We start from the raw sequence: 13,624 nt of genomic DNA, 5'->3' as shown, positions 1-13,624 counted from the left end.
GAGCGATCAAATTTTCCTCTTTTGTATATTGGGGCAGACATCACCCACAGTTCGCTGTGGAGACTACGCGCATGGTTGAGGGCTCTAAATTGGGAGAAATATGGGAAAAATGGGACACCAGGAGGCCACCGAGAGAGGGCAGCTGGAAATGGGATTGACCCATGTATTCGAGAGGGTTTGCGGTATCGCTGTGACAAGTTTGTCATGCTCTCTAGCTCATTGTGGTGTTGATGTGTGAAGTAACAGGTTCTGCTCAGTGTTGCCAACTCCTCTGTAAGGAGAGTAGCTATTGGCTCTCCCAAAAGTCTCTAGAAGTAGCTAGATGATGGGGCACCTGGTGGATAGAGCAGCACCCCATGTGCAGAGGCTGTGTCCTCGCTGCAGTGGCTGCAGGATCGAGTCTGGCCTCAGCCCTTTGCTGCATGTCTACCCCTCTCTCTCTACCCCCTTTACTCTCACACTGTCCTATTGATTAAAGGCAATAAAAGCCCAGAAAAATCATCTTTAAGAAGTAGCTAGATGATGTAATTGATTCATTTGCATAATATGAAACACAAAAACATGGTCTTGTAGCTTATATTTGGCTAGAGGAGTAGAGGGACAATAAACTGACTGAGACTGTCTGTGAGACTGACAGACAGAGAGAACTGTGTGAGGGATTTTGGGGTGTGAAATTAAAAAAGAGTGAATATTTGAACAAAAATGTAACGTCTCTGCTGTAACTGTACGGTCAGAGCAGTCACAGTGTCCGCTGCAGGTTGGGACTGCGGGGCTGCTGGTCAGACTGGCTGCATGAGTGCTGTGAGAGTGGAGAGGAGGAGGAAGAGACGAGCGGGAGTGGGATGTGTTAGATGCTTTTTGCTGAAGCTTTGTCAATACAAGTTGCTAGATTTGCTTTGTCAACACAATCATTCCCCAAATTACCAGAAAAAGTCGCTAGATTTGTCGCTGGTCGCTATTTACAATTTAAGTTGCCAAGGGGGTTTAGAAAATCGCTAGATATAGCGACAAAGTCGCCAAGTTGGCAACACTGACCATTCATAACTCCGTTGGCAGCACTGTTGTGCAAACATGAGGACCGTGCTGCTTCATCCCACCATGTGCATTTGTTGACATCACTGTAACGGCATCCCAGAGGATAAACAGCTGACACAGAACGATACCTGAAACATCAGGTCATCAGGGTCACTGACAGCAGCATCATCTGATGAGTTGGGATGAGCACATGTTGTAACTACGCATCCCCTGAAAAATGTATGTCCATGGCTGGTGCCATTTCTGGAAATGTCAGTAAACATGTGATCTCTTGAATTTGGGGCTTCCAGAAAATTTCCACTTATTAGGTCATAAATACCACATGAGGCGGTCACTCATATTTTGTTGTGAACACTGTCAACACGACCCCAAATGAATGCACCAATACAAAAGTGAGGAAGTGCAATCTGTAGTTTACTTCAGCTTCCAGACAATAGTCAGGAGGCACCGTTGAGACCTTGTTTTGCCTTCAGGGCTGAAGTTGATGCTCACTTCAGGGCTATAACCTCCTTCACTTTCAACAGCTGTTGGGAAGAAAGACACAGAAACTTTACTTGGCCCTTGAGGAGCTAGAGTTTTGTTCAGAGACAAACTGAAGTCTTCTCTGTACATTTAGTATCCCTTGACAACTTTACTCTTCATTTCCTCTCTACTCTCATTGCCAACACCTGGACCCCTGTCTTCCCTGAGTGTGTCATACTGTCTCTCTCTTTCTTTCTCTCACTGTCTCTCACTACGCCCACACTACGCACTGAGCTACTCCTGAGAGCAGCTACTATGCTCTAACATGACGACAGCCTATCATGATTTCTTGTAATTGGACCTGAAAGTTAGAGTAGAAATTATCTGAAATATGGTTTAAACCCTTTGAAACCTAGGATTGATTTATTGATTTAAAAACTACTGCTTTCCGTGCAAGACCTTAGGAAGTGTGCCAGGCTCTGATGCAAATTTTACATAGGGGCCAAAAGTGGAATTATACCATTTGAGTTTGTGATGCACACTGGCCCAGAAAGTCTTTTCCCCATTGACATACATCGGGAAAGAGATGCCTGTAAATCAGTAAATGTTTGTTTTGTGAGTGTCAAAACTCCTGTGAAACCTGGGAAAAATTGGATTGATTTATTTTCAAAACACGGAAAGAACATACTGAGTAACTTCAGAGGAAATCACCCAAAAATTAGCAATAAATTGATAAAAAATACAAAAAAGAATCAAATAAACAAAAAGTTAAAAAAAAATATATATATTAAAAATAAAAGTTATCTAAAACAATCTTAAATATAATAATTATGAAATTTATAAACACAGTTTAAGTTTTGAAATGTTTCCCTCACTTATTAAAATAATATTTTTTAAAATACAACTTTCTTGAAAATTGCAGAACATTTCACTGATTGCTTAATGCCTTTTTCCTAATGGTTCAGAAAGAAAATGCACCAATTTGCTAAACTACATCTGAAAGGTTTCTGAAAGCAATACAATAGAAGTGATGTCGATCCAGGTTTCAAAGGGTTAATTTTATCCATACAGTGACTCATGACCAAACAGATGACAAAAGTATGACTGTTTGGTCCAATCTGGATCAAACTGTGGACTGTAGTCGCAAACTGAACTTTATATTCTGTCCAGGTGTCCTCAATGAGAAGGGAACAGTGACGTCTCACCTGCACTGTGAGTGTCTTTGTACGAGAGCAGCAGGTTAATGTGGATTGTGTAACAGTAATGTGCAGAGTGAACGCTCACGCTGTATGTTGTGTTGAGAGTGAGACCCTGCCTGGTTTCTCCTCATCAGACTGTTGAAGAGCAGCGAGAGCTCAGACAGGAGAAGGATTTCATTTCATTTTCTCTCCTCTTTGATAATGGGATTTTTAGCTCTGCCACGAAATCCAGTCCGACTTCAAAAGGGGGGCTGCGAAAGCTTATCAGCTGTGTGTGTGGCTGGCTGTGTGAGAGTGTGTGGAGGTGAGTTCATGTGTGTTTGTGGGCTCGGTTCAAGTTCAAATTTTTAATTTGCAGGAGTGGATGACAGCTATTGTTGCTAAAGAACACAACAACAAAAAAAAAAAAAGAAGATGAAAACAAGAGCCACCATAGTTACTGAGCAGATTCTGAGAATCTTGCCAAGTTTAGCGACATCAGAAACCAAATACCTGCACTCACAGACTGTTACAGTGAGAGACACTGCAGTGGTGCTGAGTGGATGTACCTACTGTTAATAGCTCCTCCAAAGATCCTCTCTTGAGGTGTCATCTCTGTGCTGTTGATTTACCTGTCTGTGTGCTTGTTAGGGCAACTAGGACCACCAAAGAGTGTTCCAGGTTATTCAATGCTGCATTTGTGTGCTCCTCAGAAATATCATGTTTACTGTATTTACGAGTTGCGAGCACATGAATGGCCTTCCAAAGTCGTAATTATGAATGGGAAATTGGGAAATTTCGATGATACTCGAGTTGCCAAGTTGTTCGTTGATGTTTCAAGGCAGCAGACATGGCAGAAAGCATGAAAACAGTGTCAACAATTGACGTTTAAAAATTATATATTTTCTTCCCAGTAGCTATAGCTTTACTTTTATTAGTTGCACATTTTAGTATACACGTCTATGAGCTGTAAGCTGGCAAACTATTAACTATAAATCACGCCAGGCGAGTATACTAACAGTGATAACAATGTTATTTCATAACACGAGTTGCCGACCTCACCTCATAAATTCATAAGCAATGCAAGCAAAAGTCAATGTTTGGTCAATAGTAAGAAAGTTTTGTATTTAAACTTACATTGTCATGCAAAGTGTTATATGGTATTAATGTTAACTGTTGTCCATGTAGAGTGACCTAGATTAAATATAAAAATCTAATATAAAATATATCTAAAAAAAAAAAATAAACTGGAAACAGATAACAACCTCTTGTTTAAAGGCTCTTTAAAAGCACATGAACACAAAAAAAGTCAGGAGAACGACTTCCCAACTCAGAAAATCCAACCTTCCGATATCACATGAATGCAGCATAAGCTTGTGTGCAGATTGTCATTTAAACTAAACTATCTTCAACTATAAACATGCTGGGTTAACTGGGGTCGAGCTGGTGAATGTTTAAAGTAATTTCTCCTCCTGTCAGACCTGCAGTGCAGATATCAGCACCTAATCAGGACTGAGTGAGTTGTCTTGACTTTTTCCAACTTCAAGGTTTTCCTTTTTGCTGATGTTGCGATGTGCTGCTCTTATTAATTAGTGCTTGGGCACCCCTGGTCAAAATTTATGTCACTGCGAATAGTTAAGTGAGTAGAAAATGAGCTGATCTCCAAAAGGCATGCAGTTAAAGATGAAACATTATTTTAACCCTTTGAAACCTGAGCAAATTGGTTTGATATCTTGTAAAAATGTGGGGAGATGGCAATGAGCAACTCAACAGCATGTGGTCCCAAAATTAGTTAGAAATTAGTAAAACATTCAAAAGAAATGACCTAAAAATAAACAAAAAAAACAGAAGTGACCTTAAAGGGGCTCAAATTTGAAAAATGAAAGTACAGACTCTGTCTGTAAAATCATTTTAAATATATAATTATATATGAATATATTTTTCTGGACATTTTTCTTTTTTTTCAATTATTATTTCCTTCTTCAAAAAACAACAACAATAACAAAAAAAAACCAACCAAAAAACAGGTTGTTTTCTTGCTATTTTTGGGACACCTCTTGCCAAGAAATGAAACCAATTTGTTCAGGTGTCATAGTCAGCTTATAAAAGGCGTCTGAACGCAGCACAGGAAATCTAAGTCCTTAGTGGGGGTGCTGGAGAGTGGTCCTTCTGGGGATTCCTTCGTTCTGCTGGGGGACTTCGACGCCCACATTGGCAACAACAGTTAGACCTGGAGGGGCGTGATCAGGGGGGAATGGCCCCCCTGATCTGAACCCGAGTGGTGAATTGTTATTGGACTTCTGTGCTCATCACAGATTGTCCATAACGAACACCATGTTCAGGCATAAGGGTGTCCATATGAGCACTTGGCATCAGGACATCCTAGGCCACAATTCGATGATCGGCTTTGTAGTCATGTCGTCAGACTTGCGGCCATATGTCTTGGACACTCGGCTGAAGAGAGAGGCGGAGCTGTCAACCGATCACACCTGGTGGTGAGTTGGCTCCAATGGTGGGGGAGGATGCCGGTCAGACCTGGCAGACCCAAACGCATTGTGAGGGTCTGCTGGGAACGTCTAACAGAGTCTCCCGTCAGAAGGAGCTTCAACTCCCACCTACGGAAGAGCTTCAACCATGTCCCGGGGGAGGCGGGGGACATTGAGTCCGAGTGGGCCATCTTCCGTGCCTCCATTGTTGACATGGCCAATCGGTGCTGTGGCCGTAAGGTGGTACATGCCTGTCCTGAGACTCCGTAGGCAGCCAACAGGTACCGGCAGGCCAAGCGGAGTGCAGCTACGGTGGTTGCCGAGGCGAAAACCCGGGTGTGGGAGGAGTTCTGTGAGGCCACGGAGAACAACTTTTTTGGATGGCTTTGAAGAGGTTCTGGACCACCATCCTGCGTCTCAGGAGGAGGAAGCAGTGCTCTGTCAACACTGTATATGGTAGGGACAGTGCGCTGCTGACCTCGACTTGGGACGTTGTGGATCGGTAGAAGGAATACTTCGAAGACCTCCTCAATCCCACCAACATGCCTTCCGGTAAGGGAGCAGGGCCTGGGGACTCGGGAGTGGGCTCTCCCATCTCTGAGGTTGAGGTTGCTGAGGTGGTCAAAAAGCTCCTTGGTGGCAGGGCCCTGGGGGTGGATGAGATCCGCCCAGAGTTCCTTAAGGCCCTGGATGTTGTGGGATTGTCATGGTTGACACAACTCTGCAACATTGCGTGGACATCGGGGGCAGTGCCTCTAGACTGGCAGACCGGGGTGGCGGTCCCTCTTTTTAAGAGGGGGGACTGGAGGGTGTGTTTCAGCTATAGGGGGATCACACTCCTCAGCCTTCCTGGTATGGTCTATTCAGGTGTACTGGAGTATCCACCAGATAGTTGAACCTCGGATTCAGGAGGAGCAATGCGGTTTTCGTCCTGGCTGTGGGACTCACGACCAGCTCTGGACCCTTGGCAGGATCCTTGAGGGTGCATAGGAGTTTGCTCAACCAGTCTACATGTGTTTTGTGGACTTGGAGAAGGCATTCGACCATTTCCCTTGGGAGTCCTGTGGGGGGTTGTCCAGGAGTATGAGGTATTGGACCCCCTGCCATGGGCCGTCCATTCCCTGTACGACCGGTGCCAGAGCTTGGTCCGCATTGCCGGCAGTAAGTCAAACTCGTTTCCAGTGAGGGTTGGACTCCGCTAGGGCTGCCTTTTGTCACCGATTCTGTTCATAACTTTTATGGACAGAATTTCTAGGCGCAGCCAGGGCATCGAGGGGGTCCAGTTTGGTGACCTCGGGATTGAGTCGCTGCCTTCTGCAGATGATGTGGTCCTGTTGGCTTCATCAGGCAGTGACTTTCAGCTCTCACTGGATCGGTTCGCAGCCGAGTGTGAAGCGGCCGGTATGAGAATCAGCACCTCCAAATCTGAGGCCATGGTTCTCAGCAGGAAAAGGGTGGAGTGCCCTCTCCAGATCGGGGAAGAGATCCTGTCCCAAGTGGAGGAGTTTGAGTACCTTGGGGTCTTATTCACGAGTAAGGGTAGGATGGAGTGGGAAATCGATCAGAGCAGCATCTGCAGTAATGTGGGCTCTGCACTGCTTTGTCGAGGTGAAGAGGGAGCTGAACCGCAAGGCAAAGCCCTCGATTTACTGGTCAATCTTTGTTCCTACCCTCACCTATGGTCATGAGCTTTGGGTAGTGACTGAAAGAACAAGATCGTGGGTACAAGCGGCCGAAATGAGCTTCCTCTGTAGGGTGGCTGGGCTCTCCCTTAGATATAGGGTGAGAAGCTCGGTCATCCAGAAGGAGCTCGGAGTAGGGCCGCTGCTCTTCCGTGTTGAGAAGAGCCAGATGAGGTGGCTCGAGCATCTAATTAGGATGCCCCCCGGACACCTCCCTGGTGAGGTGTTCAGGGCACGTCCCACCTGTATGAGACCCCGGGGAAGACCCAGGACACACTGGAGAGACTATGTCTCTCAGCTGGCCTTGGAACACCTTGGGATCCCCTGGGAAGAGCTGGACGAAGTGGCTGGGGAGAGGGAAGTCTGGGCTTCCTTGCTTAGGCTGCTGCCCCTGTGACCCGACCCCGGATAAGCGGAAGAAAATGGATGAATGGATGTTTCTGCCCTTCTGCTTCCAGTCTGAATGCTAAGGTAGGCTTAATCTACAGACATTAAATGGATTGATCTCATGTCACTTTGAAGACAAAAGCAGTTCGACCATTTATGCTCCATCTTTTCTTCATTTCTCCTTCCTCCTGGCTTTCTTCTCTTTGAACAGTCTTTCACTTTGTGAAGCAACATCAGTGTCTCTGGATGTTTAGATTGCTTACTGATACGATTTCAAGGTGACTGAACAAGCACACACACAGGAGTGTGCACATATGTGGTGCCTTCACAACGCGGTGGCTCTAATTGGATTCCATGGTTGTAGAAGCGATGAGAATTGATTGGCAACAGAGAGAGAAAGCAAGAGAGAGGCTGAGGGATGAAGGTTCCTCCGTGTGATGATGGGGTCAGAAACCTTTACACACACACTGATGCACAGGCAAAGGCCCGCACAAACCTCACACTCACACACATAAACTCACAGATTATCTGCGCCACTAATGTTATTCCATTACCACAAACAAGGGCCATATGGTTATTACAGGTTATAATCAACTGGAGGTTTCCATGACGATGAGTGCTTGAGGTCAACTATTCGGCAGGATACTCATCTACACGCACATATGCACACAGGCACATATTCTGGAGACAGAGACCAAAAGGATGATGCTTTCAGTCATACAACCTTTTTTTCCCAACCTCTCTCTCTTTTAAACCCATATTGATTTTAGTTTCTGCTTTTCTGGCGTGGCAGCAGAGAAATCTGTGTTGTCAAGACAGGGCAGGGCATCACTTAAAGATTTTCATTTCATATTATTCCCAATTAAGAGCTTTATTTTTGCTTGTGTGCACAGGAAACACACTCAAGACATATTAAAATTGCAGAGAGACGCTTTCTAAAGACATAAGCTGCGTTCACATGCCTAGCACCACAGCAACAGACAATAAGTCATTTTCAATGGACCCCGGTGGCATGAAGCTACAAACTGACGCCAGTCAGGTATTGCTGCTGATGGGCAAGATATATAACAAATTAAAGTTGAGCAGGAGTCAACTTTTTCAGCATTCCAATGATGCTGTGACGCATCACCCAGTCAGATGTTTTTGTTTTTCAGCTTTGGCGCTGTGTTGTTTTACTTAGGCAGCTGATGCTATGCTGGCTTTCTGTGTGCACACAAGGATGAAATCAGGAGGCGAAATGGGACGTTTAACCCTTAGGGCCTGCTTTAATATTAGACACACTGATATCACTCTGCACACAAAATGCCCTTTTCATAATCAAAGTCCTAATAATGAGTATCAAATATTCATAAATTTTCAGAATTTTAACCCTTGAAATGCCAGGTTGTTGTAATGATTCACTATGTTTTTAGATGAAAAAAAAACTAAAGATGAATTATTTTCAGTGTACTACATGCTAAGTAAATTTTTTGTATTATTATCATCACAGCCTGGTATGTGAGTGATTTGCAGCAACACTGATTTCTATTCATTATTATTTTTGGTGCAGTGTCAAATACTCACACTCATACTGCTCTGCACATAAAATGTGCTTTTCTAAATCAAGCTTTAAAAAATATTATGCATTGATATTAATTTCTACCTTTATTGAGCTGATTATTAGTTAACATCAGTCTTAGTCATAAATATCAAATATTCATTAATTTGCAGAATTCAACCATTTAAATGCATTTTTTTTGTAATGATGCCACTATGTTTTTAGATTAAAAAAACAAAAAAAACAAAACAACAAAGCAACGAAACAAAAGCAGAAAAAAAAACCCACATGCAAAGTAGATTTTTATTGATGACAGCCTGGGATATGTCAATGATTAGCAGCAACATTGATTGTAACAGTGCACCCAGTGGAAATGCTATGTATTTTCTCCATATACCAAATATGATTTTTAAAAAAAGAAAGTCATCATCGGGTGAAAAATACCCTAAATATGACAAATTCCAAGGCAAAGCTCAGAATGACACCCAGAAATACTTGTTTTAATGCTTTGATGACTCTCAGCCCGCCCATTCATGCCCAGCGTCAAGTGGGCCTCACATCGGCGTCACATGGCCACGCCCCTTTGACGTCTCTAACAACTTTTCTAACAGCCAGAAACTGGAGCAGGCATGTAAACTTTAAGAAAATGTGCAGTGGTGGTCCTGCGTTTTAAATTAAAAACGGATATACGAAATAATTTAAAACTAAGGGCATATCAGGTGAGAGAGGCACCACTGACGACCCTGCACCTGCAGAAGCTAGCCCAGAGGTTGCAGGCGCTAGCTTAGCCCCCGAATGCGCTGCGTTAGCACGCCCACGGCTGGAGCAATCAGCCACCTCAAGCTCTCTCGGAGGCTCCGCTCCTTGTTTCGCCGCCACCACCAGCAAGGCGGCCAGTGCCGCCACATCCCCTACCAGCCGCCTCCCTGGTCTCCCTCGCCTCCATTGTGGCCCCTTTCCAGTTTATCAACAGGCGGTGCTGCTGCTACCATTAGCTTTGGGCCAGCGCCCCTTCACAGAGCAACCGCCCGGATGATCTCGGAGTGGAAAAGCCTCACCAGGTGAGATTTGATGAAGTTTCCAGTGCAGTTGTTCTCAGGAAAAAAGCGCACATTGCTTTAGGTTATTGTGTTGTTTCTCTGTTAGTGTGTGTTTGTTTGCTGGTGGTCAGCTGGTTGGTCAGCAGTTGGTTTTTGGTGCGCGTTTATGTGCCTATAGGCAGTTATTTGGGCCATGCTGTTCAGTTGTTTATTTTTGCCTATTTCTGCGCCTTTATGCAGCGCTGCTGGTCATGCTGTTGTGTTGGTTTGTGCATATTTACGCGCGTTGTGCGTCTTTATGCAATACTGTTGATTGTTGGACATGCTTAGGCCTTTTTTGATTGTTTCTGCTGTTGAGTATACTTCTGTGGGCCTCCACCTACTAATGACTGCAATATATATATATATATATATATATATATATATATATATATATATATATATGCACCCCTGTTCTGCATTTTTGCTATTTTTAATGGTGATTTTTACATTAAAATGTTTAAATCATTCTGTAATTAATTTAACATTTTATATCTGATCTCTTTACTTTACTCTTTTACCGTAAATCTGAATCCTTTATTATGTTTTTACATTTTAATATAACTGCCCTGTTGTTCAAAATGTGCTATACTAAAGCTGTCTTGCCTTGCTCACATACCCTCTCTGCAGATATGCCCAGGCACCAAGGCTGATGGGATGCAATAGTGCATTTTTTGCACTTAACACTAATTCAAGAAACTGAGCTGGAAATGCCAAGATTTAACAAAAAATACACAATCTTGCCAAAATTTATGCCACATGCATAAACACAGCCAAACTTATTAAAAAATGAAGAATGAAAAATGTGCCAAACAGGGGTTTAGACATTAATTAAAAGCATTGATATTTGTTTGACCACATAGAAACTTTAGATGACACTCAGTCCTGCTGCTTTGTGGCAGCTAGCAGATACACATGAGAAGATGTAACTATGATGAGCGCTTGAGCAACACTAAGGTGGCTCTGATAATCTAGCTGTTTGTGTCGCTGGTAGTGTGAACACAACCATAGAATGAGCTCAGCCTGAACTGAAAGCACTTATTGTTAAACACACACACACACACACACACACACACACACACACAGAACCTGCAGTGCTATGTATGTTTCATCACTGTAAAGCTACAGCATTTTTCATGGCCTGAAGCTGTTCATTACACATTTACCAACACGACTGTCTGCCCTTTCAAATTTTCTCTTCCTTTATTTCCTTTCTCTTTCTCTCTCTCTCTCTCTCTCTCTCTCTCTCTCACTCACTCACTCACACACACACACACACACACACACACACACACTCACACACAGGTTTTATATGAAGCGCCATATGGAATCACACTTTTTATTCACAGCCAGTTGGCTTGTAAAAGACAAAAATCCCTCTTTATCAAATGTATTACAATATTGCAGGCAATTTGCTTATATTTATGAGGACCTTTTCTTTGAAACCAACTTGTGAGGACATTTTGGACAGACTTCACAAGGATGTGTATTATTTATCATTACAGGCTACTTCTCTTCAGCCAGTGCTAACGGTCACTGTCCCTGATCAGAATGGCAAACATCATAGCTGTCACATTATATTAGCTTTAACATTAACAATAATGAAATATATATTTTGGCTGTTGTCTGGTAAATGTGCTGTTTACGTGCTGTATTTAGCCAAACATTGTGTGTGAGGAGAAAGAAACACAACTATGTAACACTGCTCTTAAATCCTGAATGGACTGACTGAATTTGTAGTTCAACAGAGAAACATGATGACTGTAGATAAATGATCAGTTAACACCAGGAGTAATTTTGGAATTATGCATTTCTGCAAGCCATAGATAAGTCACATCTTATTATCTAGTTTATGTTTTGAGAGTTTACTTTTCTTTAAGTGTCAACAGCGCTGTGCTCAAAGCCACAGTTGATAAATTATTTTTTTAAAAAAAATCATATTTGCTGTTACTTTAATCACACAGCACAAAATGAAAAGTATAATCAGTGGGAAGAAAGCATGCTCAAATGTTTTCAGAAACATATTTTATTTTACTAAGCTGTAAAATCAAAAAAGTAGGTCCAGCTGCAGTGTTTGTGGGCTACAAACCTTCTCATTTTACATCTAAACAGTTTATTAAAGTATATTTCTAAAAACATTTGAGGCACAATACCATCACAGAATCTTGATTTATATTTGATTAACACTTTGACTGAAGTTCAATGAGTGATTGACATAATTAAAGGCTGCTTGAGAATCTCCTTGCTCTGATTGGTTGTTGCTGCCATCAGGCTGATTTTTATGAACATTCAATATGTTTTCACTCTGAACTCGTTACATGATGCTGCTCTGTCAGGGACTTTCTGCGTCTACTTATAACGTTTTTGGCATCCATCTGTGTCAGCTGTTTGTGCTCTGGGATGCCCTTACGGTGATGTCAACAAAAGCACATGTGGTTGGATGAAGCAGCATGGTCCTTGTGTTTACACTTGTTTTTATGTTTTGTCATTATTGTAATTTAATTGTTATTTACGAGATCTATTGCACGTTTGGGCTTAAAATGTCCAGTTTTGGAGGCACAATACAACAACCATTTTACGTGGCACTGTCCATGTTGTAAAAACAGTGAATGGTGGCAAAGAAACATCCATGTTTGGTGGCTAAAAAACTGCAGGACACAAAGTGATGGTTTGCTAATTCACAAGCGGTTTAGTTGTGTTGGTCTCACTAAGTGTTTTGCAGCTGGCAGGCGTCTTGCAGAGATGACTTGCCATTCAGCATCCAACCCCACCTCATACTGTGGCACTTTAGAAATGTAGATGTGATACGTATGTGATGTACAAATGCATTGTGTTTTTGTGGTTTGCAGAAACATACAATTCCATCCAATACTTCTGGTGACTGGGCTGGACTCACCTTCATAATTACTATGACTGCTAGAGAGTTTGTAAATTTACCAAAGACATCAAGTTTGTCGTTTACCGAAATGACCAACGTGTTGTCAGCCCAAGTCACCACATGTTGCCGCTTTACAGTGGATTTCTGTCTACATAGTATGCTCTAGGTATCCTTCTGCATCTGTGTTTTTTACATTCTTGGATGCCGTTACCGTGATGTCAACACAAGCAAATGGTGAGATCACGCAGCACGTGATTATGTTTAGACAACCAATGCCAGGATGTCAACAAACGTACATGTTGGCATGAATAGTTAGGTTTAGGGGAAAGAGGCACATGGTAAGGTGGAGAAAAAAACACATCACGTTCAGACGGGGAGCAAACACTGAACTTAGGCATGAAAGTCCGAGGTTTGTTGGATCCATCATCACACCTCACACTCATCTAATAGGGGCCATTGTGCTCCTTATATGACATAGTTACCAGCACTGTATCAACCTGAAACTTACCACCTACGTATCATGCGGACGCGACAGGTTCCTTCTGAGGATCCGGCTGTCGAGGCGACCCGCAGGTATAATGACACTGCAAACAGTTCTGTCCAGAATCGTTCTTAGGTGACGCCATCCAGTGGCTTATCATGCGAATGCGAAGGGTTGCTTTTTGCATCAGGAACTTGCGCCAAAGCACTGCAAAAGCAGCAGTATTCGGCAACTTTGGAATGAGAACGGATTGGACAGCGTGGTTGGAAACATATTTAATTGAAAAGAAGACAAAAATCATCTTTGATTTTTACCTCATGAAGCTACACTCCGACGTGCTGACCTTCAGACAAACACACTACACCTTACAGTACCCTGTACAAAGACTTTCATCATCTTCTATGTGTTTGGTTGTGTGT

At 42.8% G+C, this 13,624-nt stretch overlaps 1 protein-coding gene across 5 annotated transcripts in view; it reads left to right on the top strand.

Moving 5' to 3' along the window:
* Positions 1-13,624, top strand: part of LOC121942853 (leucine-rich repeat and fibronectin type III domain-containing protein 1-like protein) — a 527,737-nt gene that overhangs the window by 256,760 nt on the left and 257,353 nt on the right. The window contains exon 1 of one of the 5 annotated variants that reach the window (XM_088079344.1): positions 9,342-9,828. The exons of the other annotated variants lie outside the window; for them this stretch is intronic. The gene's annotated coding sequence lies outside the window, so the exon portion shown is untranslated. Of the gene's footprint in view, positions 1-9,341; positions 9,829-13,624 lie in introns of those variants that run through there. 5 annotated transcript variants of the gene reach the window in all.

Source organism: Plectropomus leopardus, chromosome 6, assembly GCF_026936395.1.
Source record: "Plectropomus leopardus strain MGB_pleo_1.0 chromosome 6, ASM2693639v1, whole genome shotgun sequence".
NCBI lineage: Eukaryota > Metazoa > Chordata > Actinopteri > Perciformes > Serranidae > Plectropomus > Plectropomus leopardus.
Note: the sequence above shows the minus strand (reverse complement) of the source record. Positions and strands in the feature narration are given on the sequence as shown.